Source organism: Schistocerca gregaria, chromosome 7 (assembly GCF_023897955.1).
Source record: "Schistocerca gregaria isolate iqSchGreg1 chromosome 7, iqSchGreg1.2, whole genome shotgun sequence".
Taxonomy (NCBI): domain Eukaryota; kingdom Metazoa; phylum Arthropoda; class Insecta; order Orthoptera; family Acrididae; genus Schistocerca; species Schistocerca gregaria.
Genome location: NC_064926.1, coordinates 332,571,763 through 332,595,948, shown reverse-complemented (window position 1 = coordinate 332,595,948; position 24,186 = coordinate 332,571,763). Strand labels below are relative to the sequence as shown.

The window sequence follows — 24,186 nt, the reverse complement described above, 5'->3', positions numbered from 1 at the left end:
TGCTAGCTACATCTAAATCTACATATTCCTCAAGTCACTGTACAATGTATGGCAGAGAATATCCTGAACCACTACTAGTCATTTCCTTTCCCATTCCACAACTACAGCGACAGAAAATCGACTGTCTATATGCCTCCATACAATCCTTAGTTTCTCTTAGTTTATCTTCATGGTCCCTATACACAATGTTCATTGGTTGTAGCTGAATAGTTCTGCTGTCAGCTTCAAATGCCGTATCCTTAAATTTTCTCAATAGCGGTCCTCAAAATGAACGTCGCCTTCACTCCAGGGATTCTAATTTGAGCTCCCAAAGTACCTCCACAGTACTTGCATGTTGTTAGAACCTATCAGTTACAAATCTAGCTTCTGAATTGCTTTGATGGCTTCCTTTAATCAGACCTGGTGCAGATCCCAGACATACACTCATTATGCAAGAAATGGTCGCACTATTGTCTATTTGTGGTCTCCTTTACAGGTAAACCATACTTTCTTAAAATCTCCCAATAAATCAAAGTTAGCCTTTCGCCTTTCCTACAGTTTGTCCCATTTCATACTGCTTTGCAATGTTACGCCTCGTTATCTAACCCTCCAGCAGGTGTGCCTATGTATAAATTGTGCCAGCCACAAATAACATTGTCTTGTACTATTCCCTTGTTGTTTTACAATTGTATGCCCATACCGATTTCTTCATTATTGCCTCAGCAAATACAGTGATAAATTGTGTTGTCAAATGTCCAAGTGAGCAGCAGTAATATAAAATAAATAGCAAGCTATGTGAGAAAAAATTTACGATCTGTGGAATAAAATGTAACTGATTCTAAGCTAGCAACACCATCTCATAATGAGGCGGTTATCAATGAGATAATTAGTAACTGAACAAGCGTTTGACTGGGATCTGATGTAACTGTGATGTTTAATGCAAAGAGTGAGTTACTACTGTGAGGTAACACTTGTATGCAGCAACGGAGTGATACAATGGAAGTTTATTTAATTATTGCTTAATTAGCAGTGTTTTAGCTCATATAAGTTTACTTTGTCATTTTTAATGAAACTAAGATTAAACTGTGATTTTGCTCATAGATGTTTATCTTGATAAACATGACAGCCATTCTTTACATGAGTATTAAGTATGCCGCACATCCACTTGTGTTACGAAAATCAGTACACCTGCCAGAGAATTAATAAACATGACTATGTCAGGCAGCACACTATTAATGGTGTATTTGAACATTATGGGTTGGTTTTTCTTACTCAATTGCATTATATTACAGTTTCTCTACATTTAGAGCTAGCTGCCATGCATCTCATAAACTATAAATTTTGTCTAAGTTATCTTGTATCCTCTTACAATCACTCAATGAGAACACCTTCCCATACACCAAAGCATAAGCAAGCAGCCGCAGATTGTTGCTCACCCTGTCCATCAGATCATTCATGTATACAAAGAATACGGGCAGTCCTATCACACTTCTCTGGGGCACTCCTGATGGTACCCTTGTCTATGATGCACACTTGCCACCGAGGACAGCGTACTGGGTTAAGAAGTCTTTGGGCCATTCACATACCTGGGAACCTGTTCCGTATGCTTGTACCTTCATTAACAATCTGCAGTGGCGCACTGTATCAAATGCTTTTTGGAAGTCTAGGAATGTAGAATCTACCAGTTGCCCTTCATCCATAGTTCGCATGATATAATGCGAGAAAAGTGCAAGCTTAGTTTCACAGATGTGATGTTTTCTAAAACCATGCTGATTCGTGGACAGAAGCTTTTTTTGTCTCAAAGAGCTTTATTATATTCAAACTGGGAACATGTTCGAAAATTATGTAGCAAACCAATGTTTAAAGGATACTGGTATGTAATTTTGCATGTCTGTTCTTTTACCTCTCTTATATACAGGATTCACCTGCACTTTTTTTTAGTCGCTTTGGACTTGTGCATATCTATCCAGTGCACAGTCCACTATTCTTTCAAACTTTGGCCACATTTCTAATGCATGCTCCAGTACAAAGCAATATATCTAAAGTTCCTCAATTATATATGATGCCACTGCCTGTTCCTCAGTTTCCAACTGCTCCATTTGTATGTGATATAGGTTAGATGTTTGCAATAGGTTAGACGTTTGCAGTGCATCTCCATGTCAGGTTGGATGCAGGTAATGAGAGGATGGTAAGGGGGAGCCAATTACAAGATCTAAAGTGAATGACCATCATATGTTGCCAAAGATGAATTGCTCTCATTGTGTGGACAGCTCAGTCCTTTCCTCACTTTCTGTTTTCACCTCACATTCACAGTTTTGCCATTGATGTCTACATAGGTAATATACTGAAACACTTATTAATTATTTCATTTGAAATGCAAAGCCTTTGGCTGTGGAAGTAAACTAGTCTGCAGTGTAGCCTGAAGTCTAGGTTGGACTGAAGGTGATAGTTTTGTTATGTAAGACTAAGCTAACAAATCTCAAATGAAATCTTGGTAGTGCTGACAGACTGATCTGTACTGTCACACAAGCTCTGTGTTATGTTGGAAAGCAATAACTTTATTTGCAGTCAAGAAAATGAACAGTGGGAGCAAGTTAACAACATACATCCTAGATCTTTGCTGACTAATCACTGCAGGTCATTCATGGGTTGTGTTAACTAATTTCATTTGCGCTTACAACTAGTTTTAGCAAAGGCAGTATCATTTGCTTGCATTCTGAATGCCAGTATTTAGAAGCTGACATCACATTAGAAACTAATACTTACTTTTCCCATGAGTGAAAGAAAATCATACTATTAACATGTCACTGGCTGCTAAAAGCCAGGTGCTAATGTGCTTTCTTCATTCCTCTGTCTTTCTTTACAAATATTAGCAATATGCCTCAAAATAAGTTAGTAGACAGCACTCAAACTTTTACCCAATGAATTGCAACAGTACCAGTCATAATTCTCTCTCTCTCTCTCTCTCTCTCTCTCTCTCTCTCTCTCTCTCTCTCCCCCCCCCCTTCTCCCCTCCCTCTCTCTTTCCCTTAATAAAAGTCTCGATCAACAGAATATCTACAAATCAAACAACGGAAAATCCAGGATGGAATGTAACAATATTAGAGAAGGAAAGCTGCTACTCACCATATAGCGGAGATGCTGAGTTGCGATAGGCACAACAAAAAGATTCACACAATTATAGCTTTTAGCCTCTAAGGTCTTTGTCAGCAATAGACACACAAACACACAAGAAAACACACACACACACACACACACACACACACACACATTCACGCAAATGCAACTTGCACACGTCTGCAGTCTCAGATAACTGAAACCACATTGCAGTGTAATTTCAGTTATCTGAGACTGCTGCTGTCTATTGCTGACAAAGGCCTTAATGGCCGAAAGCTATAATTGTTTGAATATTTTTGTTGTGCCTATTGCGATTCAGCATCTCTGCTATATGGTGAGTAGCAACTTCCCTTCTATTATAGAGTATATACGAAATGTGAGGAAAATCCAATACTTGACAGCTGTAATAATTTTCTCATTCTTAGGTCAGAAACTGACTACATCTACATCTACATCTACATCCGTACTCCGCAAGCCACCTGACGGTGTGTGGCGGAGGGTACCCTGAGTACCTCTATCGGTTCTCCCTTCTATTCCAGTCTCGTATTGTACGTGGAAAGAAGGACTGTCGGTATGCTTCTGTGTGGGTTCTAATCTCTCTGATTTTATCCTCATGGTCTCTTCGCGAGATATACGTAGGAGGGAGCAATATACTGCTTGACTCTTCGGTGAAGGTATGTTCTCGAAACTTCAACAAAAGCCCATACCGAGCTACTGAGCGTCTCTCCTGCAGAGTCTTCCACTGGAGTTTATCTATCATCTCCGTAACGCTTTCGCAATTACTAAATGATCCTGTAACGAAGCGCGCTGCTCTCCGTTGGATCTTCTCTATCTCTTCTATCAACCCTACCTGGTGCGGATCCCACACTGCTGAGCAGTATTCAAGCATTGGGCGAACAAGCGTACTGTAACCTACTTCCTTTGTTGTCGGATTGCATTTCCTTAGGATTCTTCCAATGAATCTCAGTCTGGCATCTGCTTTACCGACGATCAACTTTATATGATCATTCCATTTTAAATCACTCCTAATGCGTACTCCCAGATAATTTATGGAATTAACTGCTTCCAGTTGCTGACCTGCTATTTTGTAGCTAAATGATAAGGGACCTATCTTTCTATGTATTCGCATCACATTACACTTCGCTACATTGAGATTCAATTGCCATTCCGTGCACCATGCGTCAATTCGCTGCAGATCCTCCTGCATTTCAGTACAATTTTCCATTGTTGCAACCTCTCGATACACCACAGCATCATCTGCAAAAAGCCTCAGTGAACTTCCGATGTCATCCACCAGGTCATTTATGTATATTGTGAATAGCAACGGTCCTATGACACTCCCCTGCGGCACACCTGAAATCACTCTTACTTCGGAAGACTTCTCTCCATTGAGAATGACGTGCTGCGTTCTGTTATCTAGGAACTCCTCAATCTAATCACACAATTGATCTGATAGTCCGTATGCTCTTACTGTGTTCATTAAACGACTATGGGGAACTGTGTCAAACGCCTTGCGGAAGTCAAGAAACACGGCATCTACCTGTGAACCCGTGTCTAAGGCCCTCTGAGTCTCGTGGACGAATAGCGCGAGCTGGGTTTCACACGATCGTCTTTTTCGAAACCCATGCTGATTCCTACAGAGTAGATTTCTAGTCTCCAGAAAAGACATTATACTCGAACATAATACGTGTTCCAAAATTCTACAACTGATCGACGTTAGAGATATAGGTCTATAGTTCTGCACATCTGTTCGACGTCCCTTCTTGAGAACGGGGATGACCTGTGCCCTTTTCCAATCCTTTGGAACGCTTCGCTCTTCTAGAGACCTACGGTACACCGCTGCAAGAAGGGGGGCAAGTTCCTTCGCGTACTCTGTGTAAAATCGAACTGGTATCCCATCAGGACCAGCGGCCTTTCCTCTTTTGAGCGATTTTAATTGTTTCTCTATCCCTCTGTCGTCTACTTCGATATCTACCATTTTGTCAACTGTGCGACAATCTAGAGAAGGAAGCACAGTGCAGTCTTCCTCTGTGAAACAGCTTTGGAAGAAGACATTTAGTAATTCGGCCTTTAGTCTGTCATCCTCTGTTTCAGTACCATTTTGGTCACAGAGTGTCTGGACATTTTGTTTTGATCCACCTACCGCTTTGACATAGGACCAAAATTTCTTAGGATTTTCTGCCAAGTCAGTACATAGAACGTTACTTTCGAATTCATTGAAAGCCTCTCGCATAGCCCTCCTCACACTACATTTCGCTTCGCGTAATTTTTGTTTGTCTGCAAGGCTTTGGCTATGTTTATGTTTGCTGTGAAGTTCCCTTTGCTTCCGCAGCAGTTTTCTAACTCGGTTGTTGTACCACGGTGGCTCTTTTCCATCTCTTACGATCTTGCTTGGCACATACTCATCTAACGCATATTGTACCATGGTTTTGAACTTTGTCCACTGATCCTCAACACTATCTGCACTTGAGACAAAACTTTTGTGTTGAGCCGTCAGGTACTCTGTAATCTGCTTTTTGTCACTTTTGCTAAACAGAAAAATCTTCCTACCTTTTTTAATATTTCTATTTACGGCTGAAATCATCGACGCAGTAACCGCTTTATGATCGCTGATTCCCTGTTCTGCATTAACTGATTCAAATAGTTCGGGTCTGTTTGTCACCAGAAGGTCTAATATATTATCGCCACGAGTCGGTTTTCTGTTTAACTGCTCAAGGTAGTTTTCAGATAAAGCACTTAAAAATATTTCACTGGATTCTTTGTCCCTGCCACCCGTTATGAACGTTTGAGTCTCCCAGTCTATATCCGGCAAATTAAAATCTCCACCCAGAACTATAACATGGTGGGGAAATCTACTCGAAATATTTTCCAAATTATTCTTCAGGTGCTGAGCCACAACAGCTGCTGAGCCCGGGGGCCTATAGAGACATCCAATTACCATGTCTGAGCCTGCTTTAACCGTGACCTTCACCCAAATCATTTCACAATTCGAATCTCCATCAATTTCCTTCGATACTATTGCACTTCTTATCGCTATAAACACGCCTCCCCCTTCACTGTCCAGCCTATCTCTGCGGTATACATTCCAATCAGAGTTTAGGATTTCATTACTGTTTACGTCTGGTTTCAGCCAACTTTCTGTTCCTAGTACTATATGGGCGTTGTGACCGTTTATTAATGAGAGCAGTTCTGGGACCTTTCTATAGACGCTTCTGCAGTTTACTATTAGCACATTAATATTGTTATTCCTTGTTGCATTTTGCCTACTCCTGCCTTGCCGCGTCTCAGGAGGCGTCTTGTCGGGCCTAGGGAGGGAATTCTCTAACCTAAAAAAACCCCATGTGCACTCCACACGTACTCCGCTACCCTCGTAGCCGCTTCCGGCGTGTAGTGCACGCCTGACCTATTCAGGGGGACCCTACATTTCTCCACCCGATAGCGGAGGTCGAGAAATTTGCACCCCAGCTCTCCGCAGAATCGTCTGAGCCTCTGGTTTAAGCCTTCCACTCGGCTCCAAACCAGAGGACCGCGATCGGTTCTCGGAACGATACTACAAATAGTTAGCTCTGATTCCACCCCGCGAGCGAGGCTTTCCACCTTCACCAACTCCGCCAACCGCCTGTACGAACTGAGGATGACCTCTGAACCCAGACGGCAAGAGTCATTGGTGCCGACATGAGCAACAATTTGCAGTCGGGTGCACCCAGTGCTCTCTATCGCCACCGGTAGGGCCTCCTCCACATCTCGGATGAGACCCCCCGGCAAGCAGACAGAGTGAACACTGGCCTTCTTCCCCGACCTTTCCGCTATTTTCCTAAGGGGCTCCATCACCCGCCTAACGTTGGAGCTCCCAATAACTAATAAACCCCTCCCCCCGTGTGCCTGCTCGGACCTTGCTGAAGGAGCAGCCACATGTCCACTCACAGGCAGAGCGGGCGATGCCACACGGCCAGCCTCCACATTGACCCTCCGCCTCGTGCGCCGCGAACGCCGCTGAACCCGCCACTCCCCTTGGGGAGAGGGTGGCCCAACCGCGCCCGGTACCCGCGAAGATGTCTCGACAGCAGGGACAGTGGGTGAAGCATCTAACACCTGGGGTGCACCATGCGACGCACCAGACTCCCCACTGCCGCTACACTCCGAGGCAGCAGCCTGAAGACGGCTGACCGCAGCCATCAACACGCTCAGCTGTTCGCGAAGAGTGGCCAGCTCCTCCTGCGTCCGTACACAGCAGCCACACATCCTAGCCATCCTAAGAAATCAATTTACTATAGAGTGTTAATCAGCTTTTAACTAGACTGCTAATTCACTAAAGGCGGTTGATTATTGACTAAACTGTGATTGCTAACCACTTCTTGTAGAAACAAGGAAAATAGCACTACCTGTCTCTGGACGGTATTGAAAACAAACACTAGCACTACGAGCACTATGGCTGACTAAAGGGACTCTCTGACTGTATTCGAAACACACACGAGATCTATGGAACACTTAATAGCACTCTACTGTTAAAGCTTCCTAAAAGCAAAAACACGCAGAAGAAGAAGTGACAAGTAAGAAAAATACAGATAATACTTAAATTAAGGTAGCTCGCTGCACAGCAGACATGAAGCAGACGGCGGTTAATTCCCAGACTGAATAACACTTGTGAATTTATAGATAAGTACCATCAATTGAGTCAAGGTCGTAAAACCACTATCATATATAACTATTTGTATCTTGATGGATTCGGAAATTTCAGGGTAAAAAAAACAAGGTGATAATAGCATTATTAATTAGTAAGGAATAACTAAGCCATGTTATACTTTATTAATCAACAGTTGACAATTAAAACACACACACACACACACACACACACACACACACACACACACAATCGCTCTTTAATTAGTAGACACACAAATTCTGATAAATACTGTGGAATGTAATTCTCTTCCACATTCGCCCAATGGACAGAAAACAACATAAATTACACATAAAATCACTGAAGGTGGTTGTATGCCAAGTCATTATACAATAAGTAATTGATATGAATAGGTACTAAAAACCTGATATAAATTATGGACGAGATTAAATGTCAGTGCGTCAATAAACTAGCAGCAAATGACGAGAAAATATTGCACAAAATCTTCTTAAATACAAAACTTGTGATACTAAAGACCAATGATAAGGAATTTGCATACTGAGCTACAAAATATAATAAATTTCTCTTTATCAAACAGTGTACGTAAAATGAGGTACAACGCTGTTTGTACCACGTATAAATATTTTATATGATGCATGAGACTGAATGAAAGATATGAAAAACCAGTAAAAAAGTTACTGGAGTGCTATTACTGTGTCACAGTAACAGACTGTCCATCACCATATAAACAGTCTCTGAATAGAAAATTCTCTCTAAAAAATTGACAATTTCTATGTCACAAATTTCTTTTTCACTAAGCCACTATCTTCATAAATTTTGTATAAAACCAGTTTTCTGTGATAATATTGGCTGCTTGACATGGACTGGCTACTGATTCCACTTTCTCTGGAGTCCTGTCTTCTGAAAGGGGGTAGCCTCATTCACCACTAAGTACTGCCAGTAATTTTCAAACATTAAGTCTGTATGCCACAGTCACACAAAAAAACGTTCTGTTTTGTAGCACATGTATGAAAACAATCTGAAAAAAAAAAAAGAAAAGCATCCATTACTGTGGTATATAGATAACAAAAAGGTGTAAATTAATTACTGAGAGTTTGTAGACTGCGTGTTTCTACAAACAAAAAATTACTTGAATCAATAATTCAGGAACTAGGATCAGCCAATGCGCAAAAAAAGGAAATTTGTCTGGAATTCAGACTTAGAAAACCTTGGCCACATTCTTCGCATGGAGCAAGATTTTTCAACTTCATGTCACTGTATGGAATGGGTTAGCTGAAAAGAAATTTACATGCTATCATAGCAGAAAAATGTCATTATTCAGTTCCATAATTCTTAAGTGATGACACAATTAACTCTGGAGAGTAAGCTGAAAATTAAGATTAACTTACGTTTTTGATACTATATGTGTGTCTCAATTATGTTATTTGTGAGTCTGATGTCCATTAAAATAATAATTTATGTACGCACATAATGAGATAATAAAACTGATTTTGATTCAGAAAAATGAAATGGCACATTGTTCACCTTAGATGTTTATGTTGTTTTCTTTTATCAGTTTCTTTGTTTCTTTTGGATAGTTACACTGCTCTTAAAAATGCTATATGAGAAGAATGCGTTTAAAATATATCAGCCCCAAAAGGCATGGAACACAAAGTCAAGACATAGTGGCCGACTGATGACTTACACATAAATCGATGCGCCAACCATCTTTTGTGGGAGGCAGAAGGTGCATGGGATAGGAACAGGAATGTAACATAGGTACTAGCGAGTTCATGCGGAGACTGAGCCCATGAGATTTATGGTAACCCCAATATAATAAAGTTTTGCCATGCACCTACAGTGAACTCAACAGAAACCAACAGTAAATAATTTTTATTAGTTCACTATTGTACCAATAAACAATATTACCACATGTAAACAACCCCAAAAGGAAGCAATCACAGAAAACTACAAACACAGATCTCAAAATAGAGATCAATGCTGAGTTACACGTTCATAGAAACCAAAGAACTGGGGAAATCTTGTTGCTTTCACGATGATGGAAGACTGTAGGCACTTCAGATGACAAAACACTTCATGTAGAAAAATGAATATTTGTTTATTCCCTTCTTTTTTTCATTCACTCTGCAGTAATTACTGGTTTCAAATTTCAAATATACAGACTACCAATTTCAGAGCCAAAGGCCTCCATCTTCAGGCATCTTAAAATGATGTACGAACTAATTTAGATCTATATCTCTACTCCTGAAGCCACCTTATGGTGTGTGATGGAGGGTACCGATGGTACTACTATCATATTATAAGTTCCATTCACAAATTGTGTATGGAAAGAACGACTGTTTATAATGTCTGTGTCTTTTTCATCATGATCATTTCACAAGACATTTGTGGAATGAAGTGATATGTTGCTCAACTCTTCTTCAAACACACAATCCCGGAATTTCAACATTATGCTCACTTTCAAAAACAGTACCTCTCTGGTAAGGAGTGCCACTGGAGTTTTTCGAGCATATCATTGATTGTCCCAAGACTTAATCAAACAACTGTTTTGCAAGTCACTTCTTTTGTGGATGAATTACATTTCCTTAAGATTCTTCCAATGAATCTCAACCTGGCATCTGCTTTTGCTACAATCTGTTTTATGCGGTCATTCCACATTAGGTTGCTCTGGATGGTTACTCATATGTATTTTATGGTTGTTAGCAATACGGCTTCCAATGATTTCTCATCAGTAGCATAATCAAGCAGTAATGGATCTCTTCGGCTATTTACATATATTATGTTACATTTATTTATGTTCATGGTCAACTGCCAGCCACTGCACGAATCATTGCTCCTTTGCTATACAAAACACCACTGACTGCAAAAAGATTCACAGAACTTCCCACGTTACTAGATCATTTATATATAGGGTGGTCCATTGATAGTGACCGGGCCAAATATCTCAAGAAATAAACATCAAACAAAAAAACTACAAAGAGTAAAACTCGTCTAGCTTGAAGGAGGAAACAAGACGGCACTATGGTTGGCCCGCTAGGAAGCGCTGCCACAGGTCAAACAGATATACACTGCGTTTTTTAAATAGGAACCACCATTTTTTATTACATATTCGTGTAGTACATAAAGAAATATGAATGTTTTAGCTGGACCACTTTCTTCACTTTGTGATAGATGGCACTGCAATAGTCGCAAACGTATGAGTACATGGTATCACGCAACATTCCGCCAGTGCGGACGGTATTTGCTTCGTGATACATTAGCTGTGTTAAAATGGACCATTTACCAATTGCGGAAAATGTCGATATCGTGCTGATGTATGGCTATTGTGATCAAAATGCCCAACGGGCATGTGCTATGTATGCTCGGATTCCGGGATGACATCATCCAAGTGTCCGGACCGTTCGCCAGAGAGTTATGTTATTTAAGAAAACAGGAAGTGTTCAGCCAGGTGTGAAACGTCAACCACGACCTGCAACAAATGATGATGCCAAAGTAGGTGTTTTAGCTGCTGTCGCGGCTAATCCGTAAATCAGTAGCATACAAATTGTGCTGGAATCGGGAATATCAAAATTGTCGATGTTGAGAATGCTACGTCAACATCGATTCCAATCATATCATATTTCTATGCACCAGGAATTGCATGGTGATGACTTTGAATGTCATGTACAGTTCTGCCACTGGGCACAAGAGAAATTACGGGGCGACGACAGATTTTTTGCATGTGTTCTAATTAGCGACGAAGTGTCATTCACTAACAGCAGTAACGTAAACCAGCATAATATGCATTATTGGGCAACGGAAAGTCCACGATGGCTGCGACAAGTGGAACATCAGCAACCTTGGTGGGTTAATGTATGGTGCGGCATTATGGGAGGAAGGATAGTTGGCCCCATTTTATAGATGGCAATCTAAATGGTGCAATGTATGTTGATTTCCTACGTAATGTTCTACCGATGTTACTACAAGATGTTTCACTGCATAACAAAATGGCGATGTCTGGCACATAGCTTGTGTGCGGTTGAAGTTGTACTGAATAGCATATTTCATGACAGGTGGATTGGTCGTCGAAGCACCACACCATGGCCCACACGTTCACCCGATCTGACGTTCCCTGATATCTTTCTGTGGGTAAAGTTGAAGAATATTACGGAAGGAGAACTACTCGCTGTTGAGAGGAATATCATTACACATATTGTCAAATGCATTGAGGTTGACGGACATCATTTTGAGCATTAACTTCATTAATGTGGTATTTACAGGTAATGATGCTGTAACAGCATGCGTTCTCAGAAATGATAAGTTCACATTGGAACAACCGATATAAAATGTCCAAACGTACCTACATTCTGTATTTTAATTTAAAAAACCTATCTGTTACCAACTGTTCGTCTAAAATTGTGAGCCATATGTTTGTGACTATTACAGCGTCATCTATCACGAATTTCTTTACGTACTACACAAATATGTAATAAAAAATGCAGGTTCCTATTTTTAAAAAACGCAGTTGAAAACCATTTGACCTATGGCAGCACCATCTAGTGGGCCAACCATAGCGCCATCTGGTTTCTCCCTCCAAGCTAGACAAGTTTCGTTCTTTGTAGTTTTTTCGTTTGACGCTTATTTCGTGAGGTATTATGCCCGGTCACAATCAATGGACCACCCTGTATATTACAAACTATAATGGTCCTATAACTCTCCTTTGAGGTACTCCAGAAATTATCTCAACATCTGTCAGTTTCATTCCGTTTAGAAAATCACATTGAGTTCTACCTCCTGAAAAATACTGAATCGAGTCACAAATCTGGTCTGATATTCGATAAGCTTGTATTTTGTTCACTAAATGACAATGCAGAACTCTGACAAGAGCCTAAGAACATGGCTTCAACCTAGATACCTTTGTCTATGGTACTATGGGTTTCATTGACGAACACAACGAGCCATGTTTCACAAGGTCTGTATTTACAGAATACACGTTGGTTTTTGTAGAACTGATTTTCATCCTCCAGAAACACAGTAACGTGTGGGTATTGAACATGTTATATGATTCTTCTACAGGTTTACGTCAGCGACACAGGCCTACAGATAACTGCATAAGTTTGGCAACCCTTTTTGATAACGAGAACGTCCAGTACGTTTTCCCTATCATGAAGTAACCTTCACTGTTCCAGTGACCTATGATGCATTACTAATAGAAGAGAACAAGTTCTCTTGCATAATCTCCATAGAATATCACACAGGTATATTATCTGCTTCAGATGCCATACATGTTATATCCTTACCCATTTAATGCAAAAACTGTTTTTCTTGTATCAACAAACACAGTTAACCTTGGCTTATTGACACAGCTGAACTACATAAGAAATTGGATATTAAGATACTTTATGAATGTGCTATAAAGCCAGTACAAAAGAGATAACTGTAACAATGCATTATCCAGCAAGGCAAAGGGTACATAAAAAGTTACAAAAGAAAAAAAAAGCCAAGAAGTGTCAGAACTGTTCTTAGCTATAAATAATATATCCTCTCTTACTCGACAGCATTTTGTGTCACTGAAACTTGGGAATATCTCAATGGAACAGCTGCTTACAATTTTCAGGTAACGACAATATTGTTTAAAACTTCAAGGTATAATATTTATTTATCAATAGAAAACATAAACTGGGATGTTCTACAGTATTACTTTATATTTTGAACCAGCTTTCAGCCTATAATGCTATCCTTTATTTATCCATCCACTTATTCATTTCATCAAGAAAAATAACCTTTAAGTATGTAGAAAGGGTCAAGGTATACACCAACAAAAGATAAAGAAATCATAGAACCTTAATCTGTCTATCACATCCCTGCACACTCCCAAGGTGGCACTAGCATCTTCCACACCTGTATCCTGCTATCGCTCCACCTCTCTACCCCACACCTCTTCTGTGTCCCCACTACCCATCCCAGCAAAGATCACTGCTCACGTGAGACACAGTTACGCCTTAGTGCCAAGTGTGTGTGCGTGTGATATGTTCATGTGAATGTGTCAGAGTTCTGCTATCTGTGTCTGATGAAGGACTTAGCTTGATAGCTGCATTGTGCCTTCTGCAACCAATGGCTACTCTATGTGATGAGAAGCAATCTAGCCTCTTGTTAATCGGTATACTATATTATACACTGTATTAACAGTAAACTATCGCTACACTGCTTAATTATATTCACACCTACGCTAACTAAACCAAATCCAGAAATTAGAAAGGAAGCTGCTACTTTGAAATAAGCTGCCTCCTTCTCAATTGTACTACAAAACTGCTGTTTATATCCTTTTTCAAAAAAATTCTTGCATCTGTACATGGTGAGTCTTATTTGCAGTACATTACTACCTTTCATGTAGCTTCATAACAAACATTGATACTTGGCATGGAGCTAACAGGACTTTCCAATTTCTGAATCTAGACATGCATATTTCATAGAAACAGTCGCCAATGAGGTACATTTTTAATATTCTTTTGAATTAGTAAGGATTCCCAATGTCTTGGTTTATGGTGAATGGAAGTTTGTTCCTATTATCTTGTGCAAAAATTGTCCTCTTTATCTGACCATCAGCACCGCTCCTCACCACTATTCACTTGTTTTTAAGTGAACATTGTGTCACTAAAATGAATGTGGGGGCTGCCATTTGTTTAGATGTTCTATAACATCGCAACATAACATCAGACAGTTACGCATCATTGATGGCAGACTTAAAAGACCTGAGGAGAAAATGCAAGTTTACGTGTGTGTGTGTGTGTGTGTGTGTGTGTGTGTGTGTGCAGGAGGGGGAGGGGGGGGGGTGGAGCAGGGGGAGCGGAGTGGGGAGATGACCTTACTCCACCCAGTCCCACACAATGTGGAGAGCATCTCTTCTGCAGCCCCCACAACAGCTCAGTTCCAGGATACCCTGGTCTGCGGGCAATCAAATCTAAGGCTGAAAGAGGCCTGGATGGCAGTGGTGGAACACAAGTCTGGTGGTGGAAACTGGAGGCAATACCTTGATGATATCGAGGCCTAAGAGTAGCAGGCACACTGCCGGTACACCCTCCATGCACGTGCCCAGCTGTGGTACCTTGATCCGAAGCATTTATCTATCCCTGGATGGGGAAGCTGCTGGCAAGGCCAGACTCACCCCTGTGGCTGTCGCGACTTGGAACAGCTAACAGTGGAATTGGAGGGGGCAAGAGGAGGAAGATGGGGGCAGGATAAGCTTTTCTTGTGCCAAAGAGTGGGAAAACTGGGTGTAGTGGAAGAACAGGGGAGAAAAAGGCTATGGGGGCACAGTTGTGTAACCAGAGCTGGTTCTGGTGTCGGATGATTGGCAGTCTCCAGAATCAGTTGTAAAAATCTGCCGATGAATGGTGGCTGGAACCCAATGATCTTGTCAGCCGAATCCCAAGGCCCACACTCGCATGCCACCAGGCTGGAACTTTGGAGAGGTGGGAGGAATAGAGGGGATGGGTGCAGGCAGCAGTAAATGTAGTGGAGAATGGGGTTGGTGTCTGTGTAAGAGGTTCCAAATGACATTGCCCAATATGAACTTACATAAAGTCAGGACATCTTAAGTGGATGAATTTTGGATGTATTTCTTCATCTACTTTTGAATGTCTGAATGAACCTCTCTGCCTCTTCATTCAATTGGGGATGAAAAGGAAGCAAAAGATGTGCTTCACTCCATTTCTAGTGCAGAAATTCTCAAAGGCCTCCATCAGAAATTGTGGACTGTTGCCAGTCACCAATGTCTGCATCACACCCTCAATGGTGTAAATCTACAACAGCATCGTCAGTGTGAATTCCACTGTGATTTTATGGCAGTTGACAATTTTTGGGAATCTGGATAAAGCTTCAATGATGATGAGCCATGTGGTATTCAGCAATGGATCTGCAAAATTGAGATGCACTCATTCCCAAGATTTGATCGGCACTGGCCAAGGTGAAAAAACCTGGCCACCTGCTGTTCTGCACATGTAGTGCCTCTCTATTTCTTAGTGGATGTCTGAAGGAGAGCGAGCAGCTTTGCCCTTGTAGTGCCCTTATGCCTCTGATGCAGCAAATGTAGGATCTGCTGTCGTAAGGCTCATGGAATCACAACATGAGGCACAGTATGGTCTGAGGTTAAAAGAATAACACCATTGTCTAAAAGCTTACAGCGTCACAGCCCATAGTACTGCCAAAGAGCTGTAGGTTGTTGCCTCGCCAATCTCTCTGGTCACCCTCTCAAGATGGAGGTGCAAACCTGTTTGAGAACAGAGTATGCCTCTTTGCTGGCACTGATGCACACTCCCGTAATGGGAAAATTGTCCACAGCTTGTTGCGTCTCGTCATCCACATAGAAGCACAGAAATTCCTCCTGATCAAACATGTAGTTCAGACCCATGGGTAGTCGGTTAAGAGCATTAACATTTACACACTAGGATATGGTTCTGAAATGGATGTCATAGGTATATCCTGAGAGGAACAATGCCCAGCACTGGAGACTGTGAGCAGTACAATCTGTGATGTCAGCTGTTGTGTTGAACAATGAGATCAATGGCTTATGGTCCATTACCAGCTGGAACTTGGCACCATAAAGGACGACATGAAATGCCTCCAGAGCGAACATAATTGTCATACTTTTTTCTCAATTTAGACTATTTTATTTGTACAGAGGTGAGGGTTTTTGAAGTGTACGTGATGGGGTGCTCTGAACCATCAAGACTGCCCTCATCCTGTGGTCCAATGCATCCATTGCAACCACTATGCTTCCTGGGTAAGAACATTGCTAAACAAGATGCTGAGAGTAGACACTGTTTGAGATCCTGGAATTTTGTTTCACATGCAGACTACCACATGAAAACCCCTCCCTACTTACACAAGTGATGTAAAGCACGTGCTATCCCAGATTCTGCTGGAATGAATTTTCCCAGAGGCTGGAGCTGCTAGAGGTTCGCTGGCCTAGGCATGAACGCCATTGCTTTGAAATGTTCCAGAGTTGGTAAAAAAACCTACGTGGGAACGGAAGTTGCCTCAATACTCAACTGAAGGCTTAAAAAAATTACATTTGCTTAGGATGGAATGTAACAATATCAGAGAAGGAAAGTTGCTACTCACCATATAGCGGAGATTCTGAGTCGCGATAGGCACTACAAAAAGATTCACAACAATTATAGCTTTCAGCCATTAAGGCCTTAATGGCTGAAAGCTATAATTGTTGTGAATCTTTTTGTAGTGCCTATCGCGACTCAGTATCTCCGCTATATGGTGAGTAGCAACTTTCCTTCTCTGGTACTGTCACATTTGCTTAGGATGTACTTTAATCTTAGCTTGTGAAAAACAAAAAAGATTGACTTCAGGTTCACTACATGCTGCTCAGTGATATTTTCCATAACAACAATGTCACCAAAATAGTTAATGCACCCAGGCACACTGCGAAGAACCTCTGTAAAATTGCCAGGGAACTGGAGACCCCAAATGCCATCCGCTTACATTTGTATAAACCATGCAGTACTTTAATCACCAATATCTTCTGTGAACATTTGTCTAATGATAGCTGTAAATATGTCTCAGCAAGGTAAATTCTGGAGAAGTGTCCATTCAGCAGCTGTGCATATAGTTCCTCAGGCTTAGGAATGGGGTATGCGTCCACATGTACTTGAGAATTCACAGTGACCTTGAAGTCCCCACACAGTTTGAGTCTGCCAGATGGTTTCTTGATGACAACTGATTCGATGATATGGGTTCCATCACAGCCAATCTCTGCAACCTGCCTAATCTGCCCTTGACCTGGCCACAGAGTGACACCAGCCAAGGGAGAAAAAAGTGATGTCGTGCTCTAGGTTTCAGCAAAATGTGCGTTTCGACATTCTTTGCTTTTCACAGACCAAAAGGAAAAAAGTTACGGAATTTGGTGCAGAATACATCCAGTTGTGGGTAAGACCGTGTTTACTGTATCACTGGCGGAAAATCTAACAGACATCAATGTGTCCAGATCAAAAAGGTTCTCAGTATCAGCACTGCTTATGACTAAGAAAGTTGTCCCTTGGTTCCATTTTTGTAAATGGCTTCCATGGCAAAATTAATCTTTCAACAGGATGAGTAGCTTGTTTTAATTTACCAACTGATAACCTGATGGTGCGAGTTTGGATACGGGCGGATATGGGCGCTCTTTGTATAGATGCCCCAAATTGTAAATTTGTTTGAAAATTGAAGAGACTGGCAGCAGCCCCTGTATCGCCTTGAAAGTTGACTGTCCATCCAGCCAATCACAGTGAAATGTACAGTTCATCACAGGGACCTCCTTGAATGGATTGTGCGGAACATACAACATTAACATCCATTTGATCTTGTGATCATGAGACGGGAACAGCTTCCTGACAAACACATGCAATGTGACCCTGTTATGTGCATTTAGTGCAATCCACCCACTGGAACAGAGAGTTGTCTCTAGCGTGCTTCTGAAAACAGTCCAGGCAGGGAGGGTAAGGCTGTTACAACCTGCGACAGTGTGAGACCCACTGTTCCTGTGTGGAGGGACGTGGGTGCTGTAGTTTGTATACTGTCACAATGTCACCACTGGCTGCCAAATCTGCCATGTGTCTGGCTTCACTGTTTACCATGGCAATGTCCATCCAGGAATCTAAGCAGAGGCCCGCTGCTTGTGCGACTTCGTAGGACTTTGCTAAATGCAATACTTCATCTGACAAAGGGTCACCAATTTGTAAAGCTTTTAACTGAAACACTAGCGGGTGCTACATACACAATCATGCTCACAAGTGCAGGTGAGCTGAAATCATGACAGTATCTTTGATAGTGAGCACTTAACAAAGAACAGATTTCGCTGAAAGTTAGTTTACCAAGTTCCGTCAGGGAGGACAGCTTGCACAACAACCGATAAGTTTGTGGCAGCATTCATGACAAGAAAAGGGATTCAGCAGCATCATAGTCATTTGCCTTACACACCCTAAAACGCTGTCACAGGCTTTGTTCATAAGAGTCCCAGTCCTCTGATTTCTCCTCGTATGTTGGGAATGGCAATGGACTGACCTTCAGCTGCTGCAATACTGAGGCCACGACATCCTCAATAAGCTTTAGACTTTCTGCTTGATGAGCCGTCAGCTGTCACGTAACAGTGAAAAAAGATAGTTCTGCCATGGTGACTGGAATGAAGGAAACACTGGTGGCCATTCAGCAGACAAGGTCTGTAGCTCACTGAAACATTCATTGTTCTAAAGTGTTACTCGAGAACCAAAATTTGCACACCCATTTTCAATGTTCGACACAAACATGGTCAGTCCACAGTCACCAATTGTGTTGTGGCATACAACACAAATGAATGTTGGTTTTTTATAATCAGTTTATTTGTAGACGACAACACATGACAGCACAGTGTTCAATAACATGAAACTGCCCGAGCTGATACAAGGTCAGCAGTGCAACAAAGTCCAACTCTTGAGGGATGCACAATAAGTAACAGCTGCCAGTACAGCATAGACTGATGCCACAACATTCACGTCAGCATAGATATAAACAAGTGTAGACAACACTGACGTGGGTGGCAATGTTTTAAGTCAGTGCATACAGCCAGTGCAGATATGTACTGAAGGCCGATGGTGGAGCCTCTGGTGTCGATCCCTGCATCGACAGCTAGCGATCCTTAGCCAAGTGCTTCGAGTAACACCTGAGATGTGCCAGCGTGGTCAGCTGTATGTGCAGCTGGCACAGCCTATAGTTCTAGAGCAAGGCAGCAGCGAAAGGTAGTGGTAACTGTAGGTTTTCCACAATGTTAAACATAGTTGTCCACATTATAAAGATATCTGTCAAACAGGTTCATGCCTGCATCTTACAGCAAATGTTTGTCTGAGACTGCCACTCTGTCAGCAGTCGAGTGCACAAAAGCAAATAGACGACATCTCAGAGTCAGGTGCAACTTCATGCAATCTTACACTGCCAGCAAAAGTTTATGATATAACTACTTTAGTTCTCTTTGATACAGGGTCCTAGGACTCAATTTTTAATCAGCTTACATATCTCCGACAGAGGTATCAACCCTTACAATTGGTAGCATCTACGCTGTGGGCTTATGCTCATCATGAAATTCTGATAATAGGCCAGTTATCTCTGAAATTAAAGTGTAACCATTGAAATATGCTCCCTATTTTTATATACTTGAATTTAGCATATTTCGTGACAGTACTCACTTCTCCGTGAAATGTTTATAAGATGATATTTGACTTTTCTGTGTTGGCTTCAGACGTCTAGTGAAAGTATGATTCCACAATGCTGTTTCGTCGGCTTCAGAAAAGACCTGGTTCAATGTGTTTGCCTCATTTTTGGTGCTTCAAATTCCATTTCTTCGAATGTGGTTCCTTCTTGATGTTTATATAAAAAAGTAGTAACATTATTCATTATTCCTGTTCACTTGTAATATATTATAATGGCGACCTGCACATTGTTCCACCGTCACACACACCGAGAGTTCATTGTCGACTGACTACAGTCAAAGATGACTCCAGCGTCAAAGACATTTTACACAACACACAAGCTTCCACTTGTAACCAGTCTCTCTGATATTCTTCGTCACACACACCGAGAGTTCATTGCCGACTGACTACAGTCAAAGATGACTCCAGCGTCAAAGACATTTTACACAACACACAAGCTTCCACTTGTAACCAGTCTCTCTGATATTCTTCGTCACATCTACTAATATTAATCAATATGCTCTCTCTCAAACATATAAGCAAATTAGCATAAAATAAGGCAAATTACAATTCACAAAAGAAATATTCTGACAAAAATATAAGAAAACATTTACAACCTCCCTCATTAGATTTGGTATCGACAAATCCGGCAGAAAATAACACGTCTCCCAGATCCATTACAGCATGTAACCAGAACCTTTCCTTCTTTGTAGTAAAAGAACCCTCACTGGAAAATATTTTTTTCCTGGATATGTACACAGCCTCTGGATTTTCTATCCAACACTCGATCCAAGCAATTTTGAATCTTGTCTCCAGCTCTGGGAATGGCTTCTAAATGTTTTTCCCACATTACATTGAAAGAGTCAGCAATACCAAAATTTTTCCTGTGGACTCTGTAAGAACTGGATCCCTTAGAAAGTTAAAAACAGTTGTCCCCAATTGCTTATTGCAGATGGGCAACACCTTTAGTTCTGTTCATAAACAGCATGGAGCATTACACACTTGTGAGAACTTCAAAAATAGTGTGAATGCTCAATTGTTGGTGCCTCCTAATGAATTATTTCCAAAATTAACAGAGGGTCAATATTTTTCTGACCTTGCAGTGCTGCTAGTATACCAGCAATCTTTAGGAATTTTTGCGAGAAAACTATTACCGCTACACTATGCTGTGTCACATTCCATAACCCACTTAACTGACACTACATCCTTGTCCATCCCTGCTCCCAATCCCTTGCTCCATGGTTCATATTCCTGCAATAGATCAAGCTGCAAGACCTGTATCACACATCTTCCAAGAACCACCTAATCCAGTACTGTCACAGGCATCTGCTATCCATCAAATGCAGAGCCACCTGTCAAAGCAACGACATCATCCACTAACTTAGTTGCAACCACTGTATGGTACTGTACCTGGGTATGACCACTAACATGTTGTCTGTCTGTGTTGAGTTGCCACCACCATACTGTAGCCAAGACACAGCTGGACCATCCATCTGATGAACATACCAATAGCAACATGATATCCCTAACTTCAAAAACTATTTCACAGTCTGTGCCATCTGGATTCCTCCCACCAACAGCAGCTTTTATGAACTACACAGGTGGGAACACTCCTGGCAACCTGTCCCCCATTTTCCCAACCCCCTTGGTCTTTTAACACTCACTAGCCCAGCCTTAACCTGCTTACCCCTTCTTGGCTCCCATTCCAGCTCTATAAATGCCTTTTATGCTGCCAATGCACCTGAATATTTCTTTCCCCTTCTCTTTTCTTTGGAACGGGTGGTAGCTGTCAAAGTGGAGGTATTGCTGGTGGTTAGTAGATGTGATATGGATGGAGGTACTGGTGAGGGTCAACCTCTAGGTAGTTGAGTAGAACCATGTGAAGCAAATGGATGATACTTTGTTGAGGTTCTGGAGGAATGAGGATAGGGTGTCCTCACCCCTGATCCAGATCACAAAGATATCATCAATGATTCTGAACCAAGTGAGGGGTTTAAAACTCTGGGTGTTTAGGAAGGATTCCTTTAGATCGCCCATGAATTGGTTGGCATAGGATGGTTCCATGTGGGTGCCCATAGCCATACTTAGGATTTGTTTGTAGGTAATGCCTTCAAAGGAAAAGAAATTGTGGGTGAGGATATAGTTGGTCATGGCGACTAGAAAGGAGGTTGTTGGTTCAGAATCTGTCGGGCATTGGGAAAGTTAGCGTTCAATAGCAGTAAGGCCATGGGGATTAGGGATGTACGTATAAAGGGATGTGTCACCAACAGTGAAGAGCTGGGCAACATGAGGCACAGGAACAATGGAGAGCCGGTGGAGGAAATGGTTGGTATCTTTTATATAGGAGGGTAGGTTCTGAGCAATAGATTGCAGGTGTTGGTCTACGAGAGCAGAGATTCTCTAGTGGACGCACAGTAACTGGCCACAATAGGGGGTCCTGGGTGGTTGGGTTTATTGACTTTAGGAAGCATGAAGAAGGTAAGAGTGCGGGAAGTGGTAGAGGTGAGCAGAGAGATGAACTCCGGGGAGAGGTTCTGGGATGGGCCTAAGGATGTGAGGAGTGACTGGAAATCCTGCTGAATTTCTGGAGTGGTGGCAAGGTTTCTAGCTGGAAGTATCTGACAGCAGGCGGAGCCCTTCTGCCAGGTAATCCTTGTGGTTCAAAACAACAGTGGTGGAGCCTTTATCCGCAGGTAGAATTATAAGGTCAGGTTCAATTTTTAGATGGTGGACTGTGGTTCTTTCTGTGAATGTAAGGTTTGTTTGCATGTTGAAGGATTTAAGGAATGATGGTGAGGCAAAATTCCAGGTTAAGGAATTTTGGACAGTTAACAGGGGGTGATCTGGGGGCAGTAGGTGTGGATCACATTTGGATGCAAGAGTGAACTGAGTTAGGAAGTGTTCAACATTGGTCTTTGGTTGAGTCTGATTGGTAGGGTTTGTGGCGAAAAAGTGTTTCCACTTTAGGGACCAGCAGAAGGAAGAAAATTCTTTGACAAGTCCTGCATGATTGAATTTGGGAGTGGGGCAAAAGGTGAGACCTTTGGAAAGGACTGATATTTTTATGGGGCTAAGGCTTCTGGAGGAAAGGCTCATGACTGTGTAACAGGTCTGCTTAGGTTGTGGATTCTGTTTGGTGGTGGGAGAGAGAGTTTTGGAGAGTGGGGTAAGTGTAGTAGGTCTGCGAGACAGGGTTTGTCAGCTATGAGGGGACGTGGCGTGGGGAAGGTTTGGAGGTTGTTATAGTGGTAGTGGACGGTGGTACTCCAAGGTGGAAGTAGGAAGTGAGCAGGATGGAGAGCTCTCCACTCTCTACACTAAAAGACCTAATGCCCATGGCCTTATCGCTATTGAACACAACCTTTCCCAATACCTGACAGATTCCAAACCAACAAACTCCTTCCTAGTTGCCATGACCAACTATATCCTCACCCACAATTACTTTTCCTTTGAAGGCATTACCAACAAACAAATCCGAGGTATGTCTATGGGACCCGTGTGGCACCATCCTATGCCAACATATTCATGGGCCATCTAGGGGAATCCTTCGTAAACACCCAGAATCCTAAATACCTCACTTGGTTCAGATTCAGTGATGACATCTTCATGATCTGGACTGAGGGTGAGGGCACGTTAGCCACATTCCTCCAGAACCTCAACAACTTTTCCCCCATTTGCTTCACTGGTCCTACTTAACCCAACAAACCAACTTCGTAGACCTTGACCTTCACCTCAAAGATAGCTACATTAGTACCTCTGTCCATATCAAACTTACTAACCACCAGCAACACCTCCACTTTGACAGCTGCCACCTGTTCCAAGCCGAGAAGTCCCATCCACACAGCCTAAGCACCCGTGACCATCGCATCTGCAATGACAAACGGTCCCTCTCGAAATGTACTGAGGGTCTCACGGAAGCCTTCACAGACCTTAAATATCCTCCCAACCTTGTAAAAAAAATATCCTGTGCTCTTGTGCCTTATCTTTCCAGTCTCCCTCCACCTCCCAAAGTCCCACTGTCCAGCCACAGAGGAGCATTCCCCTTGTAACTCAGTACCACCCAGAACTGCAGCAACTGAACTACATTCTCCACCAGGATTTTGACTACTTCTTGTCGTGCCCTGAAATCATAAATGTCCTGCCCACTACCCTTCCCACCCCTCCCACAGTGGTATTCTGCTGTACACTGAATCAACACAATATACTCGTCCATCCATACACAACACCTGCTCCCAACCCCTTACCTCAAGGCTCATA

The 24,186-nt window shown here is 42.0% G+C and overlaps 1 protein-coding gene across 7 annotated transcripts in view; it reads right to left on the bottom strand.

The window, feature by feature from the left end:
* Positions 1-7,879: 7,879 nt before the first annotated feature.
* LOC126282202 (uncharacterized) overlaps positions 7,880-24,186 on the bottom strand; it is a 115,979-nt gene continuing 99,672 nt past the window's right edge. For all 7 annotated transcript variants that reach the window (XR_007551349.1, XR_007551348.1, XM_049981739.1 and 4 more), the window contains one exon: positions 7,880-8,756. The gene's annotated coding sequence lies outside the window, so the exon portion shown is untranslated. The remainder of the gene's footprint in view (positions 8,757-24,186) is intronic.